The 25,508-nt window shown below is 38.9% G+C and overlaps 1 protein-coding gene across 10 annotated transcripts in view; it reads right to left on the bottom strand.

The window, feature by feature from the left end:
• PKNOX2 (PBX/knotted 1 homeobox 2) overlaps positions 1 to 25,508 on the bottom strand; it is a 3,468,198-nt gene that overhangs the window by 455,203 nt on the left and 2,987,487 nt on the right. The window lies entirely within an intron of this gene.

Below are 25,508 nucleotides of genomic sequence, written 5' to 3'. Positions count from 1 at the left end.
TGTACACACACTCAAATCCTGATCTCATCTTTCATAACTCAAAAAAGGCATAGAATGAACATTTAAAACGTGTATGTATATGTGTGTGTGTGTGTGTGTGTGTGTGTGTGTGTGTGTGTGCGTGTGTGTGTGTGCATATATATACATATATATATATATATATATATATATATATATATATATATATATATATATATATATATATATACCACTTAAACAATAAGGGTATAAATTCACTCCTGAATTGGATTCTACAAGCCTGCCATATTAATTATCACAGAAACGTAGCCACATACCCATGATAACTGATGAACAAATTTTACCTCTAGGCTACAACCTATTTAGGATAGACCAATGAACCCATACCTCAATTCAATATAATTCAGTTATTAATATATTTTATAACAATCAGCAACTACAATTCTCTTCACCTCTTCACATTATAACTAACAAGAGACCACCAAATTCTTTTTCCAATAACACTGACACCCTCCACAACATCCTACTCTGGATAAATACTACCATAAAATATGATATTTCCATATTAGGAAATGTCAGGATTGACTGGAACAAACTATCCACCCAGGAATCTCCCAACACTATATTTCCTTCCATAAATCTATTTGGATTAAAAAAAGTGCTTACAAAACTAGGTTGGAATAGATACTAACCTTTAGCAAGGAATGCTAGCATATTGCCAGATACAATTAGTGTTCCCTGTCCATACATCCATCCATCCTCAACCCCTTTGTCCATTTTTGCACATGGGGTTGGTGTGTCACTTCAACAGTGAAAATCATCTAGAGCCAAGGTTTACACCACAAAGGTGACTAGCCCTGCCTCAGTAGTGATCTCTATCCAAAATTCTTAATATGAACACAAAGGAAATATTCTAAATCTATACATGTATTTGGACTAGATCTACAAAAAAAATACTCAGATTCACTTCAGCACTCTGCTGCAACAATATGACACTCCTAAAAGGGTCTAGCTCTAGATGACATTGTTAAATATTTAAAACAAACCTTTTTAAACATCATAAATTCTCTAGCCCAGCTATACAAGAAGAAAATGAACTCATCCACTATCCCTTGGATAACTGCTGAGCACAAATAATTAAAGTCTAAGAATGCAAAATGTTTTAGGGGAATATTAACAAATGAATGAAATCTGGCTTAAAAAAAGAAAAAAAGTGGAATTTAATAAATAAAAGCAATTACAGCACTGCCTGCAAAATGAATTCTCACTTTATTCAAAATGCTATGTCAGTGTTGTACTATTCTACCAACAAAGCTCAGATAACCAAGTTATCTGCTAATTCCTAGGTAGAAGCCATCTATGGCAACTTCAGCCTACAACCCATCCCAACACATATAATAATAAAAAAAAACAAAAAAACACTGAATCTGAAAACTACTACAACAGATTAGATCAACTTCCTTCTGAGTACCTTAAAACCTCTACACACTCTGCAGTCTATTGAATATCTACATTAGTAAACTGATCAATAGCAGAATAGTATGATCCACTGTCATTGAAACAATCTTAAATCATTTTAATCCACAGAGGAGTCCTATATAATTTACAAAATATAATATTTAGACCAAAGGATATCTTATTCTATATCTCAAAAATACTTGAAAAATGTATTGATAAAAAATATTATAAACCAGCTTATCAAAAATAAACTACTGTCCTTAACTCAGCATTAATAACATATCTAGCGTCCTTTCATCTTCTTCTTCTTTCGGCTGCTCCCGTTAGGAGTCGCCACAGCAGATCAACTGTCTCCATTTCTTCCTGTCCTCTGCATTTTGCTCTGTCACACCAACCACCTGTATGTCCTCTCTCACCACATCCATAAACCTTATCTTAGGCCTCCTTCTTTTCCTGTTACCTGGCAACTTCATCCTTAGCATCTTTTTCCCAATATACTCTGCATCCCTCCTCAGCACATGTCCAAAGCAACGTAATCTTGCCTCTCTGGCTTTGTCTCCAAACCTTCCAACCTGGGCTGAGCCTCTAATATACTTATTCTTAATCCTGTCCATCCTCGTCACACCCAGTACAAATCTTAACATCTTCAACTCTGCCACGTCAAGCTCTGACTCCTGCCTTTTTGTCAATGCCACTGTCTCTAACCCATATTACATAGCTGGTATCATTACCCTCTTGTAGACCTTCCCTTTCACTCTTACCGATACTCGTCTATCACAAATCACTCCTGACACTCTTCAACACCTACTCCATCCTGCCTGTACTCTCTTCTTCACCTCTCTTCCACACTCACCATTACTCTGAACTGTTGATCATAACACCATAAATTCCAACTTCAACTACAAAAATGATCGCACCTATCTTCTAAAGCATTTGATACAGTATCTCACAGTATACATTGCCCAACTTGACATTTCCAGTGTAACACTCATCTGTTTTTAAAGCTACCTTACTGGAAGGTTCCAATCAGCTAAATAAGAAGATATTTACTTTACCTTATCCCTAATCTGTCTTCTGTCCTCTATTTAATATCTTCAGATAATCCCACCCTTACATGCTCAGCTAGAATTACAAACCCAAATAGATTTTAATACATCAGAGACTTTACTGGAAGGTTCCAATCAGCTAAATAAGAAGATATTTACTTTACCTTATCCCTAATCTGTCTTCTGTCCTCTATTTAATATCTTCAGATAATCCCACCCTTACATGCTCAGCTAGAATTACAAACCCAAATAGATTTTAATACATCAGAGACTTGTCTCAGAGAATTCCATGGTGACTCACATTACTCGATCTCTGTTGCCAAACTCTGGAACACCATTCCTGCAGAACTGGCAGCAAAATCAAACTAAAAATGTTCCCACAAACACTAAAAATCTATGAAATCTATACCTGGGTACTAATCATTACCACTGCATTATACTTTGACTTAGGAATGGGGTCCATTCCTGTCATGCTATTAGTAACTCATGACTTGGGGAAATTAAAAAATAAAGACTATAATTAATGCATTCCTCTTTTCAAAGCCTTCTTCCAGTAAATTAATTGTATACCCACTGTACTCCTTTTTCTTCCCACACATCTACTTTTTGTTCCTCTGCCAATACACCTAACCTATCTACCCCCTCTCTTATTAATACCTACTGTTCTCTTTCTTTATATTTTTACAGCATTACCAACTATTTACTTTAAAATATCATTCCTTGTTATCTCTTAGCCCTTTTTCCAGCTGTCTTTTACTAATGACTCTAACCTGCTTCAACTCTCTAATGACTTTTAACTGCAACTCAAATCATCACTATCACAAAAGCTCTAGACTTATGTAATTTTCTGATTAACTGCACTTTGTTGTTCATATAAATTATGTACTTCTCAAGTATTTTAAATATTAACTTGATTAATACGCAATTTCAAAATTACTATAAAATTGTTATTTTTAGTTTCATGCATTAATGTACCTCTATTACACCAATTACATGTAATCAACATGGAGCTATGGAATTCTGATGAAAAGGGACATTCTGTCCATTAGAATTATCCCAGTTAACAAATGAAAATAAATAAGACACAAATAAGGAAATTAAAAAAATACTGCTTTAATGGAATCACAAGTGAATTTCAGTAGGGAAAGAATGTATTAAATACATTTAAGAAATTACCCTAGTCATAAAACAAATCTGGATTGAATAAAGTACAAAAAAAATAATTTTCTTATGAAATCTTATGTCTGTCTTTGAGCTCAGCTAGGTTTTAAAGATTGAATCTATAAAAAAGAATTATTTTTGCAAAGGAACAATGAAAAAAAAAATTGTGACTGTAACAAATTATCAATAAACAATTACATGATAATCCAATGAAAGAAGACAGGAAGTCAGATTCAATGATAAGTCTGATGAATGCTGAATGCAGTGGAACAATGACCTTCTCTGACATAGATGCCATACCTTTGTTTATAATTTGCACAATACAGAGTGGTTTTCCCACTACTGCAGACACGTGATGGACATACACTAGATTACTGTCTATGTGTATCCCAAGTCCCTGACTACTGAGTAAAAATCTTTGATGTGTGTTGAGAATATGGCAGATAGCAGGGATGGATAACTTCCTAATGCATACTATTATGCATTTTTTGACAGTTAGTTTTAGTCCATGCCTCTGACACAAATTATTTGTCTGTGTCAGCCCTTCCTGGTGAACATTAGTGTTTGTGGGAGAATCTATGACTGCTCCTAATTTGCAATCATTTGTAAACTTGGTCAGCCAGAGGCCATTGACATTTGTCTTAACTTCAGAAGTAAATACCAAAAAGGAGCAGTCCCAGGACTGATCCATAAGGGACTCTGCTTGTGAATGGCCTCTTTGTGGAGGTGGACTCCCCAGTGCTAACTTCCTAGGTCCTCTCTGTGACATAGCTAGCTATCCACCGGGCGACATAATAATACATGCCTAACCTCTGGAGTTTATCAATAATGCATGAGTGAGGTATTGTGTGAAATGCCTTAGCCAGGTCAAGGTATGCAATGTGAACCATTTTGCCCGTATCCATTGCTTTGGTGAGCTTCTCAAAAAGTCCACCAGGTTCAGTAGGCATGATCTGCCCTTGATGAAGCAAACTGGGTTGGGTCCTGTGTTTGGAGGTTTCTTATGTCATGGTCATTTCTACGATAATTCTTTCCATAGCTTTGCATACAAGACTAGTAACACTTATAGATCTGAAGTTACCAGGATCTGTAGATGGCCGACATTTGTGCAGGGTGATGACTGGTGCTGTTCTCCATTCATGAGGCACAAAGCCTGTTGGGATACTATGGTTAAATAGCATTTCCAGAGGGTCTGATAGGTCATGTTTCATGCTATTTAGAAGGCATCCTGGGATATTTTCTGGGCTCACGGGTGCAGTGTTCTACACCTTAGAGAGAGCATTTGGGACCTGTTCCCTAGTGATAGTAGGAGAAGTTATATTTGATGGTATTTTCTGTGGGGACACTGAGGTGGAGAGATGGGTAAAGCCAGAGCTAAATGTGTCTGCCAGTAGATTTGTTGCATCTTCTGGCTCAGTATTAGGTGGTTTCATTAGCAATGAGCTGTAGAGACAATTGTGTATTGCCCTTGAGGTTGTGGACATAGCTAAAGAAGGCCTTGTGGTTGTCCTTGGCCTGAGAGGCAGGCCAAATTTACCTCAAATTTAGCTTTAGAAGACTTTACTTGCCCTCAGAGTTGTTTGTTTAGTTTGATGAGATTGCGTTTATCCTGCTGGGTGCTACACCTCCAAATTTTTACCATGATTTTCTTCTTTTTGTTATGCAGTATACTGATGTTGTTTTTTCCACCAGAGTAGCTTGCTTTACGAGTTAGTTCTGTACTTCTTCCTGGTTGGTACAGCTGCCTCTGTGCAGCTATTAACATATTGGTATGGGGTTTCTGAGAACAATTCCATGCAGCGAGCAGTGCTATTGGGGTTTATAGAGGCTTGACATTTTGCCAGATTAACACTTAATAGTAGGAAATTAGCCTTAGAGTAGTTCCTGAATATTCCAGGGTTAGCTGGTGTTCTGGGTTTTATTTTACTTCAACGAAGACCATTTTGTGATCTCACCTTAACAGAGAAGATATTACACTGGAAGTGGGGGATTGGGGAGGGTGCAGTACTTTTCCATATTAATGAAGAGGAGATCAAGTATGCTTGCACCCCTGATAATTATATTGACAATCTGGTCCAGGGAGTTTGTTTACAAAATCAAGGAATCTCGGTAACTGCACATTTGTTGTATATGATTCCCAGTTAATAGTGAGGTAATTAAAGTCAACCATGAATATGGTACTGAGTTGGATGTTGAGTGTTTCCAATAAGCTTAAATACATATTATGGGCTTCCTAGGTTACAAAGGGGGACCTATAGCTTGCTAGGAACTGGCATGTGATTTTTCCTATGGTGATTTGAACATGGAGAAGCTCAAGTGCATTGTCCTGTTTGATCAGCCTTGCGGTATATTTATTTTGGATGTAAATTGAGACACTTCCAACTTTAGTCCATGTCTGTATAATAACTGGTCTAAATGCGTGGAAGGCATTATAATCTCACAGGAGGAGGACAATGCTTTACTTAATATTCCAAAGCCTAGAGGAGAGAGGTGCAGACCATCCCTGGCAAAGCAGCATGGTCTGTCGACCATCTCCTTTCATGCTGACAAATATTGCACGCCCTCCCCCCATTAGAATGACACCAAAAACTAAACCAATTATTAAAGTCAGTCATCTTTTGTTCATATTGTGGCATCATCCTTGGAAAAGGCAAAATGCTGATCACTGCTAGGTTCATACCAGCCTGGGGTACATATTTTTAGAGTTCCATTATGTCTCTCTTCATATAGTCTAGGTAGGTACATCTCAGGTCGCTTACATCTACATGGAATATGACAGAGCCATAAAGATACTTTTGATCCTCTGACCTAAGTGTGTGTGTAATGTGGTGGATCCTAGCCCCTAATAAGCAACTGACTTTGACTTGCTCCTTGTGAGAGAGACATCAGTGCATCTCACAATGGAATCTCCAATGACCAGAATTTTGGCTTCTATGGTGACTTGCCTTATGGGCTTAGAAGTCGTGAGATGTGGCTGTATGTGCAGATGTGGGTGTTGTTTTGAAAGAGTGCATTTGGGGCTGCTGAGGGCATTTGTTATGTATATTTCATCTAGGAGGTCTTTGGGGTTTAGAAATGTTACATTTAAGTGCTTCAGCTTATATGGATCTATGTCTTTGTTTTGAACTACGTGTTACAGGTGCAGAGTGTGTGCTACTGACAACCTTACTGACATTAGGAGTGCTTTTAGGTGAGAGCTTTGCATCCAGTGACATTGTGTAAATACATCTCTCACATACCCTATCAACTTGTTTGAGATTTAGCTAGTTATCACTACACATGAGGCAATTTCTACATTGCTGCAGGATGCCCATATCCAGAGAGATGTTACAGAGATAGTGGGAAATTTCATATCCATGGCAACAGGTACTTTTTTATTGATTAGATGGTTGCAGTGAGAATATAAAGCAATGTCAGGAGAATCTGGTCTGCAACTCTTAAAGGCAGTGCTTCTCACTATAAACTAGTTGCCCTGTGTGCAACTACGCATTGGTGAAATTTCAAAGGTGCTTTTACAGGAAAGATGTCAACTCAAGGTGCATGCATTCTATACAGGGCACTGCCAAACATTTGAGTGGAAACCACTAAAGTTGACCCTGATGATCTAGAGATATTTAAGGAGATACTCTGAAGTTAGGTTAGACAGCAGCTAATCAAGCAGTACTTACGAAAAAGAGAGAACTAACTTTGTCAAGAATGATGAAAAGAGGGGATTCACCTGATTGGCTATTGCCTGGCTACTACTAATGCTGGTCTCATCATAGTTTCATGCTTCTTGGTTTCAATGCCCCTTTGCTACTTCTCTCACCAGAAGAAAAACACCAATCCCAAGATGAGAAGTAGGCCACAGACTCTTTGGTGATTAACAGTCTTGTCCCAAACAATGCAGTGGTCTGTAGGCTTACAGCAAACAGACCAGCCAGGAAAGTCCAAATCAGACACTCACTGCCAAATCACAGACAGTCAGGAAATAATGCTCTCTGTGCCTTCTCTTACCAAGAGCAAAATATAACACAAATTCCAGGCTGGCACATATGAAGCAGTTATCAGACTTTATGGTGATCAGCAGTCTGTTGGAATTAAAGTCCTTATGCTCTTTCTCTCACCAGGAGCAAAACAGAAGCACTAATCCCAAGATGACTACTAAGAGGCAGAATATGACTCACCGATAAGTAGTGGTTGTGGGCTAGATGCTGCAGGTTTTAAAGGTAAGATGAAAAATGGGTTCATATCCCATGAGTTTCAGTGTGCACCAAAGAGTTAGATATAAAAGAGGGGGTCACCTAAGCTTTAGCAGTCTAAGGGGAAAGCAACTAATTATAAAAGAGCAAGATATACTGGGCAGGAATAAGCACTTTGTATTCTGGTTCTATGGAATACAGTGGGATGGTCATTCAATTTAAATAGCTAAAGGGGAGTGATTTCATAAAATGATAATGTTGTGCTTACTAATAATGACCAATAAAAGAGAAGCAGGAAGGAAATATGTGGTCAAATTATCATAAGGGGTGGACACCTAAAAAGATTTGTTTACAAACACAACAGCACCAGGATGGGAGGGTGGAGAACATTTGAAGTTCTATGTGATCTATCACAAGAGACCCATCTCTGGTCTAATTCCCAGTTTGAATATGCAATTCAAATCAGAATACAAGTAAAACACAGTGTAAAGAAAATACACAATTATATACAAAACAGAAGAAGGTTTATGATGAAATTATGGTTATTAAAATGACAAAATTTCATCCTATTTTAGGTAATAAGGATTTTACATTGAAAAAAGATGTTATAACAAATAAATCCCAAGGGTTGGTAATTCCGTATAACAATGAAGGTTTGAATATTAGATCTGTTGTTAGAAGAACTTTGGATTTTGCTTTAACTAATGCCATTAAGGCCTTTATTTGTTTATAAGAAAGGTAAGAATATAAAAAAAAAATGTTGAGAAAGATTTAAAAACATCTACATGTTTAGAAAAGAAATTCATGTCAAAATACAGTAGATATTGCTTTTGTAAGTTTGAGACAGACCTAATATAACAGTGATAGGGTACAACAGGATGATAGCCAGTCCCAGGCATTTCAGTTGTGATAGTAGAAGGGTGGTTTACCTTGCTACATGGCTAACATGGGGAAATTTGCCCCTTTCCCCGCTATAGTGTGATCTCGGAGTTGGTAAGGGGGTGTATGGGGAGATGTCTCACACTTGGATGGGGTTGACATGCTTTGGTGTGTCTTTTTTTAATGTCGACCAACTGCCTCTTTTCCCAGGTTAAAATTCTGGTGATGTGAAACTTCATTAAAATAAGGTTTCTGTGTTGGTGTCTCAATCATGTAAGTTTCGATTAAAATGGATTTTTGGTCTACTCAGTACACCCATATATATCTATATATGTATATATATATATATATATATATATATATATATATATATATATATATATATATATATATATATAGGGTCTATATCAGCATTTCAAAAGATGAAAATGCCGAATACCAGTTGACCGACCCGTAAATGCCGAACTACGACATTGCCGAACGGCCAAATAACAGAGTTCTTACCAAGGGAAAGAAATTGGTTGGCCAAACACCAATGCCAAACACAAACAAACATTTTTAAGTGGGGGCTTTGCCCCTTACACCCCCCCAACATGGGGGGCTGTGCCCCCCACACCCCCCTAACTAATTATTCTAACTCCGAGACCGCACTAAAGTCAGGGAAAGGGCAGGTGTAAGGAAACGGCCAACAGCTTTCTTTCCGTTAGGAAGAAATCGGTAATTTGGCTGTTCGGCAATGTTGTAGTTCGATATTTATGGGTCGGCCAACTGCTATTCGGCATTTTCATCTTTCAAAATGCTGATATAGACCCATATATATATATATATATATATATGGTTCTACCTGACATAGCCGAAACCACACAACACCGACAACCACATCACCGACACCACATATTCGACAGTCCATAAACACGAAACCACACATAACCGACAACGAAATAACCGACGGTACACAAACACGAAACCCCATACACTGCACACACCACAATAACAATTATTAAAAACAAAACACATCCCCATTCCACAAACCACACACACAACACAAGCACACCAAAATCCTTACAAGCCCACACTAAACCTTACTCCTAACCCTAAGGTCCGGCTACTATCGCACACTTACCTACCCGCTCCTAACCCTAACTCACTTAACCTATCGCCCCTAACCCTAACTCACTTAACCCACCCCTATCGCCCCTAACCCTAACTCACTTAACCCACCCCTATCGCTTCCCTAACCCTAACTCACTTAACCCACCCCTATCGCCTCCTAACCCTAACTCACTTAACCCACCCCTATCCCCACAGACCGTCAATCTCCACACTTACCTGCCTCGCACCCTAACGTCCGTCACTACCGCATACTCACACAGCCTTTCCCCATGTCGGCATCCTCGGCGGTGTTGTCATCCGTCGGTCGGTCTTCTGCATTGTCGATGTTCTGCCACTCGCTGTCGGTCTTCTGCTATATATATATATATATATATATATATATATATATATATATATATATATATATAAAAGGAACAAATTACAGGTTCCTGGGAAAGCACAAAGAATAAAGATGGCAACTGAGGCTGAAAGATTTAAAACCCACAAATATAAAAATGCAAAAGTCCAGCAGATCAGCAACACATGCTCCAAAGGAACAACAGTTCCAAAAATATATATAAAAAATACAGAGCAAACTCCAATACTGAGGGTGCAAAAACTTTAATACAATAGTCCAAACTGTGATATACCAATAAAATAAATGAAATAAACAAGAAGATTTAAGGCTATCTCTTTTTTCCAAGTAACAGGCTGCTAGTTCAGACCTCCTAGCACACAGCATCTGGAACCAGTTATATACATATCACTCATCAATTAATCAATTACAGTCATTAACTTAAGTAAGACCTGTCCATCCTTAAACATGAAACAACACATCTATGTAAAAAAATTATTTAAAACATATAAAATAGCATAAAATTCAAACCATATAATTTCACATACCTATTTACAAATATACATATAAATACACCAATTAATGTAAAAGTGGACATGTCTTAAGCACAGGTTTTTAGGTAATGCGCTCATTTAAACCAGGGGGCTTATCTGCATTCTGACACACTATCCATTCTTGTTCCCTCTTTTCTGTGAAATTCTTAAAATCCCCCCCCCCCCCACACACACACACACACACACACTTATTGCATTTTGAAACCTCTAATACTAAAAACACAAAATCATGGCCAGCTCCAAGATCACTTACATGTGCTGCTAATGCACTTTTCATTCTATTTGTCTCACATCACTGACATGTTCTACAGCCCTTTCCCTCAGGGTCCTATTTGTCTTCCCTACATACAATCTGAACCACTTTTCACAGAAAGCAAAATAGACCAAGTGCTTCCTTACACAATCTGCATATAATGCTGCATCGTTCAAAAAACCCTTTAAAGGGTGTGTAAATAAGCTTTCACTGTTGATGTACTTGCCTGCAGGGATACGTCCCCTGCTGTTGTGATGGAGGTGAATAACCTTCTCTCATATTTTTATAATATAACTGTCTTTTTAGAGATAGGTTATTTCTAAAACTAAAACATCGTGCTTCTCTTACAGTTGTACTTAAGCTATCATCAGCTTGTAACACAGCCCAGTTTTTCTTAACTATATTGCAAACTGTATCCACATTACTACTATAGGTAAGTGTGGACCTACGTTTACCCTCTTCTCTAACATCATTATGCTCCCTTACATATCTAGCATCATCTGCAAAATATGGTTTCCCCATTGTCTGCCTAGTTGATTTCAACTTTGTAATGCATCTGTCCAACTCTTTTTCAGTGTAACCTCTGTAAAAATTCCTTTATCAATTTTAGTAGGACATATATTCAGTTTTATGGTGTTGCAGGTTGTGAAGTTGAACACAAGGGGGGGGGGCATTGTAAATTTGACTGAATATAATGAAGCCAAATGGATTATTGAGCTAAGGGCTGACAAGGCTCCTGGCTTGAATGGTATTGTACCTCTCAAACCCGCTCTGAAGAGGTGGAGAGTTCATTATTGAGATTCTTTTGGTTGTTGCTGTTTTTTAAATGCTGATTTTGATGCTTTGTTAATTGTCTGATGAAGGGTTTTACCTGAAAGCACCTACCTGTTTCTGTTGTTTTATTAAAGAAGCTGTTATTTTATGTATCAGCCTGGTGGTCCGGTGCTTTTTATTTGGATTTCTGTGATTTAGCAAACTGGACCTTTGGGGAGGAAAACTTTGTGTGCTGTTATTTCCAAAAGAAGTGAGAACCATGGTTGTTTGTTGCAGAAGGATGTCCCAACAATAATCTTGCAGGATTCCTTCTGAATCTTAAGAAGTACCCTGGATATTAGTGGGAAAGGTGGAAAATCATATGGGAACATTCCTGTCCAAGGAGAAGAAAAGGCATCGGTCTTCTAGGCCTTCTTGAACAGAGTCACTCATTAGACCCATTATATAATACAGCACCCCTTTTGGTATGTACCTCACAAGACATCTACAACAACTGGAAAGGCCACAGAAATACTCAAAAGAGGATTACTGGCCTCAAACAGATGCCCTACGCAGACTGTCTCAAAAACCTCCAGCTTTACTCCGTCGCATATCGCCTACTCAGAGGCAATCTCTGCCTAACATACAAAGCTATGTCAAACCCAGAGCTGTTGGACATGCTCCATTTAATGCAATCCCAGTCCCTCCGAACTACAAGCTCTAGGGACCTAAATCTTGCCACCACAATAAGCAGAACATGCTGGAGGGATAGACTCCTGTCCCATAGACTTCACATACTCTGGAGCAAACTACCTATCTATATCAAACAAAGCTTCTCATTAGCACTCTTCAAGAAAAATCTTGATGATTGTATGGAAGATAGGAAATTCACCCCGGGGATAATTTTTGTGGCTCTGCTCGACAGGGCCACAGGAAAATAATTTTCTTGGGTGGTGAAAGCCAGGGTACCTTTTTGGCTAGGCTTATATAGGCCTTAGGGCCAATAGCCTAGTACCTACCTATGAACCTATAAGTCCTGGAGGAGACCCTACCTATCTGATTGTTCAGAGAGGAGAAAACAAAGAGGTCTACTTGAGAACTCCCCACAAATGGATCAAATGGATCAAATTTTGGAAGACCCCCTGAACTAATTTACATTTATGTGGGTCTGCCATTCTACTGCTTGTCTGCTGGATGGAATGGAGGATGCCTGTAGAGAAAGATTGCACCGTGAAGCTATATCCCAAGCTAACGTGGTTAGCCTACAAAGGGGGGATGACCTGGTTCCCCTTGCCTAGCGATTAACCACATGACTGTGATGTTGTCTGTAACAACTTGAAGAGGTCCTGGGGGCCAAATATGATTCAGAGAGTTGAGCACCTTGATCAGGGTGAGCATCTCTTTTATATTGCTGTGCTTGACACCTTGCACTTTTATTCCTTATAAAACTTCTCCCCAAGCAAAGTCTGAAGCATCTTCAGTGACTGACTGCTTTCAAAATGGAGGGAGAAGGGGATACCTTGATTTAAGGCTATCTCTTTTTTCCAAGTGATTTCTCTTCTGACAAATCCCAGCACTGGGATTTGAAAAGACAAATGCTGTTGGGCTGGGACCAAAGTGATTTCAGATACCACTGTATCCTTATCATGTGGAGTCTTGCTAAGGGTATCATGAGAATCATAGAAGCCATGAGACCTAAATTCCTGACGTATTCCCTTGCAGTGACCAAAGGCTGAGTGGAAAGCCCTAAAAATATATCTAGATAGAGATCTATTTTTTTTTTCTATGAAGCTCTTTGAGTTGTGTCTAACTGACATCCTAGAAACACAATCCTGTGAGAAGGAGTGAAGAAAGACTTGTGAATGTTCTGTTGGAATCCCAGCTTGTATAAGAGGTCTCTCCCCCAAGACAAATTCCTAACAGTTTGAAAAAAAGACTTTACCAAGAAAAGCAAGCTAGCTAAATATGGAAAAAATGGATTCCCTGTAGCCTGCAATGAGCTATAACTGGAGCTATAGACTTTGTGAACACTCTTGGTGCAGTGAATAGTCCAAAGTTTAAGGCAGAGAACTGATAATGTGATCCAGTCACACAAAACATTAAGAAACACCTGAAATCTGAATGAACAGGAATGTGATAACAATCATCTTATAAATCTAGTGTTACCAGGAAACTTGAATGAGGAAGAAGAAGTAACAGGTTGTGAAGTGACGTCATTTTGAATTTGGACACTACCATGAAAAGGTTTAGGAAAGAAATATACAGAACTGGTCTCCAAACCTTTTCTTTCTTTGGCACTAAAGACAAAGAAATAGTTCCATCATTCTCTGGGACAGCATGTGATGATGGACAGGTAGAAATAAAGTCTGATCTGGTCAGATCTGGAGGAAGAGCAATTACCTCCTGGAAAGGAGGAATTTCCTCCCATTGCCATATTTTACCTTGATGAATGATATTCAGACCCCATTTATCTGAAACTGTTGCTGGGGACAAAGACTCTTAAATAGTCTTTCTGACTTACTGAATGGTCCCTGGTTTTAGAAGCTTCCAGAATTAATTTTGGAACCTCCTTGCCATGTCTTCTTAAATGTCTGTTTACCTGCATTTTGCTGAAACTGTTTATTTTGTTTCTTACCAAAACTGGATGAGGAGTTAGACAATCCCTTGAAAAATTCGGAAAAAGAGGGCTGAAAAATCTTACAGATTCTCCGTATCAACTTACCCCTTTCATCACACTTTTTTATCACTTCTGAAGCAGAAGAACCAAAACTAAATCTCTATCCAGAGGAAATTTTAAAATTTCACTTTTAACATCATCTGGAAGGTTCTAAGAATGCAGCCATGTAAACCTCCATAGCCTTTCATGTATCAACACAGTCATACATACAATGCATACAATGAATAATGACTTGAACAGTAGAAGAAATTAAATTGTTTAAAGCATTAAAGCAGATTGTTCCTCACATGAAAAACTGCAAACAAAACATTCTTCATGCTTTCACAATTAATCAGGACTCACCTTAAAATATGATCCTAACAATTCAATATTCTGAAAATCAAAGTTGCAGAAGTATACCCTTTTTTCCCCATACATATCAATAATCTTCCCATCCTTATCAGAAAGAGGAGAATTGGAATTAACTAAATGTTTAGCAGCAGCAGGATTAACTAAAGCTACAGCTGCTGGGTCAAGTTTGGGAAGAGTATAAAAACTTAAAAGACTGAGGAACTTTATACATTCTATCTGCCTTTTTAGGACCAGGTGACTGACTGTAAAGAAAATTGCAAACAGTAACATACACATCCTTCAAAGCTAACAGGACTGGAGGAATAGATGAAGGTTCTGGAAATTCCTTTTGTAATAACTCACATTATTTTCTGATGGACTGAAAAATCTCAGTGTTACACTACTGAAAACACTGGCACATTCTAGAAATAGTGTCAGAGAAAGAGAACCGCCCCACTGGGTCTTGGCTTATAATAAAAAAAAGAGAGTGATTGATTGTATGTGTGCTCTCAAACTGAAGTTGTTGTTGTGGAGAGGTCATGTGATCATGTGCTTTGCAATAAAGGGAGGAAGTGTGGGTTGTTTTTTTCTTCCGACTTTTGACCAGGCTGATTGATTTCATGTATGTTTATTTTTCCTCTGTAAATGTATGTTTTAATCCGGCTTTCCTGCCATTAAGATGACAGCACCAACATGTTATGGGCCCAGGAGGGAAGTAGGAAGCCGATGGCATAGACTATGTTTTGACGGAGATGAAAATAATTATGAGTTGTGGGAGACAAAGTTTTTAGGCCATCTGCGCTTGCTAGGGCTGAAAGACGCCATTCTACAAAATGTGCAGCAGGATGCAGAGGATGACGAAAATGAGGAGGAAGGAGACACTGAGAAAATGAGGAGGCCTATGCAGAACTAATACAGTTCTTGGATGACAAAAGTTTGCCTCTCGTCATGAGAGAAGCTGCAGATGATGGTAGAGAAGCCCTTCAGATCCTGAAAGACCACTATGCTGGAAAAGGGAAACCACGGGTAATTAGTTTATACACCAAATTAACAAGCCTCCAGAAGGCTGCCAGTGAAAGTGTCACAGACTACATTATTCGGGCTGAAATGGCCATTACGGTACTTAGAAATGCTGGGGAGAAGCTCAGTGATGAATTACTAATTGCAATTATTCTGAAAGGATTGCCTTAAACTTTTAAACCGTTTGCAGTCCACATCACACAAGATTATGATAAGTTGAGCTTTGGTGAGTTCAAAACAAGGTTGAGAAGCTATGAACATACTGAAAAATGCAATGCCAATATAAGTAATGATAATGTGATGAAAGTGAGTGGCTTTGGAGAAAGAGTAAAAGCAGAGATTATATGCTATAGATGCGGCCAAAAGGGACACAAGGCACAAAAATGCCAGAGAGAATATAAAGGACAGAGACAGTGGTGTAGTTTATGCAAAAACTCCAGCCACAAAGACAGTAACTGCAGATGAAAGAAGAAAGATAATGTGAAAAAGGCAACTGACATGGATGATCACACATTTGTTTTCAAAATGAATGAGCATCAGGTCCGTGAATTAAAACAGAAAGGATTAATGGTGGACACTGACACCACATCACACATAATTAACAACCTGAAAAAGTTTAAACACTTTGATGCAACTTTCCAACAGGAGGAGCACATTGTGGAACTGGCTGATGGTACGAAAACCAGTGGTGTTGCACAAAAGAGAGGTGATGTGGAGGTGTGGCTGCTAAACACAGAGGGACACAAAGTGAAGGTGATGATAACTCGGGCGATGTACATCCCGACGTATCCACAAAGCATCTCTTCTGTTAAGGCAACAACATCCAAAGGAGCCTCGATCAACTTTAAACAAGGCCAGGACCAACTCATCTATAAAAACGGCACCAAGTTTGACATCATTGAGTATGATAGACTCTATTACTTAGACACATATGATGAAGAAAACGATGGTGAGACACATTATGATGCATCTCAGAGCTGTCATGACATTCAAGCATGGCATAAGATCCTTGGTCACTGTAACTATGAAGATGAAGAATTAGAAAAGGTGGTAAAAGGAATGAAAATTAAAGGTAAAGTTGAGAAATCTAACCTAGATTGTGAAACCTGTACGCAAGGGAAACTTGTCCAGAGCAGAAACAGAGAACCAGATGCAAGAGCAAAAACTGCATTTGAGCTAGTCCATACTGATTTGGCTGGCCCTATTGAACCAGTAGCAAAAGATGCATTTAAGTACACATTAGCATTAACTGATGACTACTCAGGTATAATATTTGTCTACTTTCTGAAAGAGGGTGACACAGTAAAGCAACTGAAAAGTTCATTGCAGATTCAGCCCCTTATGGGAGGATAAAGGGCATCAGATCAGATAATGGCACTGAGTTCATGTCAGAAGATTTTTAGTCACTACTGAGTAAAAATGCTATAAGACATGAAACATCAGCACCTTACTCACCCCATTAGAATGGGGCAGCAGAGAGAAATTGGAGAACACTGTTTGAAATGGCAAGGTGTATGTTGATAGAAAGTGACTTACCTAAAGAGTTGTGGACATATGCAGTAATGACTGCTGCTTTTATTCGCAACAGATGTTATAACAGGCATGTGGGACAGACCCCATTCTTTATACTAACAGGAAAGAAACCTGATCTTTCAAGGATGAGAGAATTTGGATCAGTGTGCTGTGCATACAGACAAGATAACAGGAAGTTGACCCAAGATGTGATAAGGGGATCTTTGCTGCATATGATAAAAACAGCCCATCATATCTGGTCTATTATCCGGACACAGGAAGGGTCCATAAACATAGGTTAGTCAAGTTCATTACTAAGAATGTAGTTGAATGCCAGATTCAGACAGACCCAGAAATGATGGATGAAGATTTTAGTACCAGAAAAGTGTGCATGTTAAGTCAGAATCAAAAGCTGACAGTCAAATCACAAAAGAGATACAAGTGAATTACACTGAATATACAATAGATGATGGAGACACAAAAATAAGACAGGAAGAGGAAATGCAAGATACACACTACTCCAAAAGTGAGAGAAGACCACCTGTATACTTGAAGGACTATGAGTGTAAAGTTGAAAACGACGATAATGTGACAGTTAATGTTGCCTATTGTTACTGGCTAACATGCAACACACCACAGAATTTTAAAGAGGCCATGACTTTGTCTAACTCGGAGAGGTGTGTCAAAGCTATGAAGGAGGAACTTAAGTCTTTAAAGGAAAGCAACACATTCACACTCACCACACTGCCAGAAGATATGGGTTTTCACTGTAAAAGACAATGCAAATAATACTGAGACTTACAAAGTCAAGTTGCTGGTATAGACTACAATGAAACATTTGCACCAACTGCAAGTATGACATCTGTACGAAGTCTAATGCAGATGGCAGCTCTGTATAGGTTCATACTGTCATACTAGGCTATCTGCCCTAGGGCATTTATAAGCCTAGCCAGAGTGTGTTTGGCTTTCGCCACCCATTTTAAATTAATTTTGCTATGCTCTTTTTCGAGGTTAGTATACTGTGCCTCTGTCTAACTGTGACACAGAAGTGATACCCGGGGTAAACCTATGATCTCCCATCCACTCATCAAGATTCCTCTTGAAGAGAGTCAATGAGGGACTCTGCCTAACCTGGACTGGGATTTTATTCCAGAGTGAAGGGAGCCTCTGGGTTATGAATCTGTCCCTCCAGCATGTCCTATTTATTTCAGTGCTGAGGTTCAAGTCTCTCGAGCGCATAGCTCGATGGGATTTGGATTTTCTGAGGTGCAGCATGTCCATTAATTCCGGGTTGGACATGGCTTTATACGTCAGGCACAGATCGCCTCTGAGCAGGCGGTATGCCACTGAGTAGAGCTGGAGTTTCTTTAACCGGGCAGCATATGGCATCTGTTTGAGCCCTTTGATCCTCTTGGTGAGGTACTTTTGGGGTGTTTCCAGTTGCTGCAGGTGTCTGGTAAGGTACATCCCAAAAGGGGCATTGTACTCAATTATGGGCCTGATGAGGGATGAGTAAAGAGGCACGATGACCTCCCCTGATCTAGATGTGAATCCCTTCATGATTAGGTGGGCTATATAAAATGTTTTTCTAACCACTTTGGCCACGTGGTTGTCAAATGAGAGATTGCTATCAACTTGGGTCCCCAGGTCCCTAATTACTTCTTCTGCACTTAATGGATTACCACCTATGTAGTAATTTGTGGGCACTTTGTTTTTGCCAAAGGGGATGACTATACACTTTTTGGCATTTAGCTTGAGGCCATGGCTCTGGCACCAGTTGTCTGTTTCTATGAGGCCCTTTTGGAGGATGCTTGTGTCAGCTGGAGTGTCGATTATGGTGCCCAGTTTGCAGTCATCTGCAAACTTGGTCAGCCACAGTCCTTCCATGTTGGCCTGTACCGCCGAGAAATATATACCGAACAAGAGAGGTCCCAGGACTGAGCCTTGTGGGACTCCACTTGTAACTGGTTTGGAGTCTGACATGGCTCCAGCAATTCTAACCATGTGGGTTCTGTCCTTGAGCCAGTTTGCAACCCATCTAGTGACATAGGGGTTTATATTTAAGTTGGTGAGCTTATCTATAATGCCCGAGTGGGGTATTGTTATCGAAGGCTTTTACGGGGTCCAGGTAGGCTGTGTGGACCACCTTCCCCTTGTCAATTTCCTTAGTGACTGTTTCAAAGAAATCAACCAGGTTTAAGAGGCAGGATCTGCCCTTAACAAAGCCAAACTGGGTAGGATCCAGTGTCTGTAGGTCCCCAATATCTTTATTTATGAGGTCCATGATGATCCTTTCCATAGCTTTGCAGACCAAGCTAGTCAGGCTTATGGGGCGATAGTTTCCAGGATCTGTTGAGGCACCGCCTTTGTGGATAGGGACCACTGTTGCTGTACGCCACTCTTTGGGTACATATCCTGTAGTAAGGCTGAGATTGAACAGTAGTTTTATGTTTGGATTTAGCTCTTCTTGGAGTTCATGTAAGACGCAGCCCGGAACACCGTCTGGTCCCATTGATGCTGTGTTTTTTGCTTTGGAGAGGGCAGCTCTTACCTGAGCATCTGAGATGTCAGGGGGGCAGCACTCTGCTGGGATACATATTTGCCCTTTTGGTGGGGGGGGGAAGTTTGCGCTGAACCTGTCAGCTAGGATGTTGGCAATGTCTGTGGGTTCAGTGTATTTTTGTCATTTTGGATGAATTCTGAGCATATCTGGGAATTCCCACCCAGGTTCCTAACATAACTAAAGAAAGCCTTAGACTTAGACTTAGAGTTGCACCAAATGGATGTGCAAACGGCCTATTTACATGCTCCTATTGACTGTAAGGTGTATATGGAGCAACCTGAAGGCTTTGAAAAGAAATCAAATAATGATGAAAAATTGGTTTGTAAACTGAATAAGTCATTGTACGGATTGAAACAATCAAGACGTAACTGAAACAGGATGTTGCACGACTATCTTTGTGAAAATGGCTTCATCCAAAACCCGGCAAACCACTGTGTGTACACTAGACAGGCTGGAAATGAGAAAACGGTCCTAATTATATGGGTTGATGATCTCATTATTGCAGCTAGTGACAATGAATCACTGAACGATGTAAAAGAGATACTCAAAGCTAGATTTAAAATGAAAGATCTGGGAAAACTAAGACATTTTTTAGGCATTGACTTTACACAGAACAGTGGTGAAATAAAGATGAACCAAATGAGGTACATCACAAAAATTCTTCAGAGATTTGGTATGTCTAATTGTAAGACAAGACGTACTCCTTCTGAACAAAAAATAAACTTTGAATGTGACAGTGAATCTACCGACCCAAGAAAAAATCGTGAGCTTGTGGGTAGTTTGATATATGTTATGACATGCACAAGACCTGATCTTAGCTGGATTGTAAGTAAACTCTCACAATATTTGTCACAGTCGAGTGAATCTCATTTGACAATAGCCAAACATGTGCTAAGGTACTTAAAAGGTACACTGGACAGAGTGCTGTGTTACAAGAAAAGTGAAGAAAAACTTCAGCTTGTAGCATACAGTGATGCAAATTGGGCAACAGATCAAAATGATAGGCGTAGTTTTGTTTTAGCCTTAACAGAGACAGGCCTATTATTTCATGGAAATCAAAGAAACAACAAACTGTGGCTTTATCGACATGTGAGGCAGAGTACATGGCATTAGCAGCAACAACACAGGAGAGTTTGTACCTTGTGCAGCTGTCGAGTGGAATGGATGGAGAGTGCAAGTATGTGCCAGTAACAATATTTGAGGACAATCAAGGAGCAATCGCTTTGTCAAAGAATCCAGTAAGCCGTCAGAGATGTATCATTTTGTTAGATCTATACTTAATGATGACAAAATAAGCATTGAATATTGCCCAACAACAGACATGGTTGCAGATATCTTTACCAAAACTGCTACGAAATTGAAGATTGAAAGGTTCATATATTACATGTTTGTATACAGCGTAAGAGCAAGTGGGGGTGTTGGCTTATAATAATAAAAAAAAAAAAGAGAGAGAGTGATTGATTGTATGTGTGCTCTTACACTGACATCATTGTTGTGGAGAGGTCATGTGATCATGTGCTTTGCAATAAAGGGAGGAAGTGTGGGTTGTTCTCTTCTTCCGACTTTTGACCAGACTGATTGATTTCATGTGTGTTTATTTTTCCTCCGTAAATATATGTTTTAATCTGGCTTTCCTGCCCTTAAGATGACAGCACCAACACTGGGAGAATCAGAAACTGAGTTCTCCTCTGAGTCTAACTCAGAAATCTGAGGAGAAAATCCTGTATCTCTCCCTTCATCTTCCTGTACAGACTCACAATCCTGAATCTCTTTAAGAAAGGAAATATTCCTCTTTCTATTACTCAAACCAAGATTAAAAAAGGATAAATAGCCTGAATTAAACCCTGTGCCAGACCCAGTAAACCACTCCTGTCTAAAGAAATTTGAGGAGGAGTACTCAGTTTTCTGCTTCTCTTTGACAGAAAAAAATGGGGCCAACAGTATTTTAGTAGCAGCAGCAACAGCTTCTCTAGGGATGGCATAATACTATGACAAAACACAGAAGCCTTCCCTGTTCATTCTCCCAGAACTGACAAGAATGGCTGTCCCTTGTCCACTGAGGGGACCCCAACAGCTGCGGAAGATGTGGCTAACCATGAGTCCATAGTGATTGAATTGCGTTTCATCAGAGGGGATTTGAGGTAAAAACTTTCTATTTTTTGTACTTATTAAGGACTTATGTTGATAGGAAAGTTTTTTTTAGAACAGTAATATTTGTAGTTCCTAAATGTAGCATGACATCATTTCCTTTTTTACTTAAGGCTAGGGGCGGGAGTTTTTGTAAAACTATTTAAGGCATTGTTTTTTTAATTTTTCATTTGGTCTAATGAAGTCTGATATTGTGCAGATGAAAAGCGCTTCACCTCATTAAAGTTACTGAGGAAGAAGGTTTTGGTCTGTTATCTCGCAGTTTTGTTTTACTTAGTTTGTCAATTTTCTTCTTTTTTTTTGTATAGCAAATTGCCACAGCAAAGCCACCTATCTCTTTGCATCTGAGGCAAATTACATAAGCCTGCTGTGGTGGCAAAGGCTGTTTGCTTAACTTTTTCTTTTTGTGGCAGAAAGAAGGACCAAATGTGGGACTGACAATTTATTCAATGGTGAAGCTGAAAATGGTGCCTCTTTCCCAGGGAAACATGCCATCCCCACAAAGGAAAATAAACACAATTTCTCCACAGAAAAACTGACAGAAGAAAAGTGTGTCTGTAATTAAAAGTACAGTACAGACTTGTGGCAGTACATTAAAGAACAAATTCTTAGCTTTAAAATAACTTTCCTGAAGTGTAAAGTAAAAAGAATAATAAGCAAAATTACAAAATAGAAGTTTTTTTTCCCCACAAAGGAAACTTCTCTGCCCAACAAAGGAACAGCACAAGGCAACTGTCTTTCTCAAAAGTCTCAAAGGAGCATACTCTTCAGTGGCAGTAAAGCTCTAAGGGGTTTGTCACCTAAACTTATCTTTTAGTCAGCTCCACTCAATCTGTCTGAGAGTTTGGGTATGTGGAAGGTGCCCTGAAGCTTTGTAAGCTGGCTGGCTGTTACATCCCTGGCAGGATATAACCCATATGGCTACTGAAGCTGTCATCAATATGGTGAACAGCAGAAGTTGCCCCCTCATAATAATTTTCATGTTTAGTGTCTTTAATGTCCACAGACAATAAAGAATCCCTTTTTCTCTTACCAGATACACTAGAATTGGTAGGGTCAAGATCTTCAACTAAGCCCTGAGCCAAGGCCAATAAATCACTCCTGTCTAAAGTAACAGAGACAGGCGAAGGTAAATGACTGATTTTATGCTTATTTTAGGCAGGATTTTCTGAAGAAGCAGACCTACTTTTGACAGGCAAAACAATGTAGGGAGAGTTATTCCATACTGTCTAGGCAGAGAGGTATTCCATTTCTCCTTTTCCAAAAATAAAATGAATGATTCTCCCTTGTCCAGCAGGGGCACTCAAGCAGCCACAGAGGATGTGTTTAATCCCTGATCCATGACGTTTGTAGGGACTTAACAAGAAGGAGCCAAGAAAAAAGAAGAATATTCTGAAGAACCAGTAATGACCATAGCAGAGTCACCAAGCTGAGGAAAATTACTAGCCTACTTAAGGGACAAAGGCTTCTTGGGCTTTTTTTTTGTGTGTGAATGGAAGAAGGAAAAACTGAAGAACTTGTAGATTGTTCCACGATGAAGCTGAAAAAAATGCCTAAGTCTCAGGGAAGCCTGGCAATAAAAGTCAGCGAAACTGGTTAAGCATTTGAAAAGTTGTTTTTCTACCAAAAGCACAGGGAAAGCACTTTACTTACTCCAGCCCACAAAAGTAATTTAATATACCTTTTAGATGGGAAAAAGAGTAGTTTTAAATAAATTTTATTAACTTTTCCTTCAAAAGTAAAAAATAACACTCCTAGTAAAAGTGGCTAAAAGTCATGTGTTAGTTATTACAACATTTTTACAAGCTTAAAATACACACATGTACAGATAACGTTAGCTTTATTGCCAAAAAATAAGATATGGAAGTTCTCTTCACCAAAGGGCACTTATTTGTCCAGCAAAGGAGAAATGTTAGTCGATCATCAACCCCTGAAAGCCCATAAGAGAAATAATCTGTGAAAGCAGAAAAGCTGTGAAGAGCTTAGCACCTAAATCATTTTTCTTTAACTCAACATGACCTGATTAATGGTTTTGGTCTGTGGAATGTGTCCTTAAGCTTTAGAAGCTGGCCATCTGTTATATTGTTTTCAGGATATACCTCATACAGTTAAGGCTACTGCAGTAGTGTTCAAATGATGAACATCATCTGATTTAACTCAAGAAGTAATATTAAGAAAAGATTTTCCCCATTTCAAAGTACTATGGAAACTGTGGAAGGAGGGGGAAAATGAAAGACACAGTATTGCAGATTGGTATATATTTTGAATATAAGAATGGGAAGAGCAAGGCAGTGACACTCATACAGAATTTCAGAATCAAAACCAGGAGTAAGTATAGAAACTACTCAAGGAGCTAGAATTTTTTAGGATTTTTTTTATTGTCTATTTCCATCTGTTATCAAAAGGATGCTTCAAACAAAATGGCAACAGAAAACCAAAATTGTCAGAAATGTTAGTACAAGATCTGAAGATGACACAGCAAGAAAGTCTGAAGTAAAAGTCAGTTCAAGACAGAAAAAAACATAACAACTAATTCTTTGTATGGGAAGAGCTACTGGATTTACTCCTCTTGGAAATTGGCTGTTAATGATCTCTTATGAGGTCCAAACATTTTAACACTGTAACATTAACTAGATAGAAAGGTTTTAATTACTGACAGGTATTAGCTAGATAACAAGGTCTTAATTGTCAATTACTATGATATGAAAGGGAGAAGTTTAGAGGGATACAATCAGAACGTGCTTTACGCCTTACCTGGACAATCATGTGAAGTTAGATATAGAAGCATGGACAATAACAGCCTAGTCAGTGTAAACTTGTGGATTTTACCCTGTGGAGTACACCTGATTATATAGCTTGATATTTGGTCTTGGAGAGTCCTACAGCATGGAATATCTTAAACCACTGGAGGGGCTACACAAGACTGCATACTGTGAAGAGCACCATAAGGCATTGTTTAGTTTCATCAACTGAGTGCCAAGTGGGCAGTATGCTATTCCATTTTGAAAATGAAAGTCATGTGGCCATTATTTTGTTTTCATACTTTTTATACATGTTCTGCCTCCATTATATTCATAGAATTACTATGTATCTGTGTATCTTTCTATTTGTGTGTGTGTGTGTGTGTGTGTGTGTGTGTGTGTGTGTGTGTGTGTGTGTGTGTACATATTTTTTTACATGGGTGTAACTAGGGTGGGGAGAAGGAGGCCAGCCACCCCAGGTGCAAAGTGTTAAGGGGCGAGATTCAGTAGGCAAATATAAATGAGTCTTTTGATGGTATGGCAGTTATAGTTACGACTGAAGCACTTTAGCACTACATAGCAGTGACCACTTGTAATATTTGCAGTTTGCTACAGTTTAAAAGAAAAGCTTTTTTTTTTGATTCTCAAATACAACAGGACCCTTTTTTTCTCTCTCTCTCCTCCACTTAAAAAGTTGAAGGATGCCAGATCACAGAATAGCATAAAACACTGGATTTGCTAGCTATGGCTCAATCCCATTCTCTCTCTCTCTCTCTCTGTATATATATATATATATATAAATACAC

The sequence above is a fragment of the Protopterus annectens genome, chromosome 8.part0 (genome assembly GCF_019279795.1).
Source record: "Protopterus annectens isolate FY-2018-M chromosome 8.part0, PAN1.0, whole genome shotgun sequence".
In the NCBI taxonomy this organism is placed as follows: domain Eukaryota; kingdom Metazoa; phylum Chordata; order Ceratodontiformes; family Protopteridae; genus Protopterus; species Protopterus annectens.
Note: the sequence above shows the minus strand (reverse complement) of the source record. Positions and strands in the feature narration are given on the sequence as shown.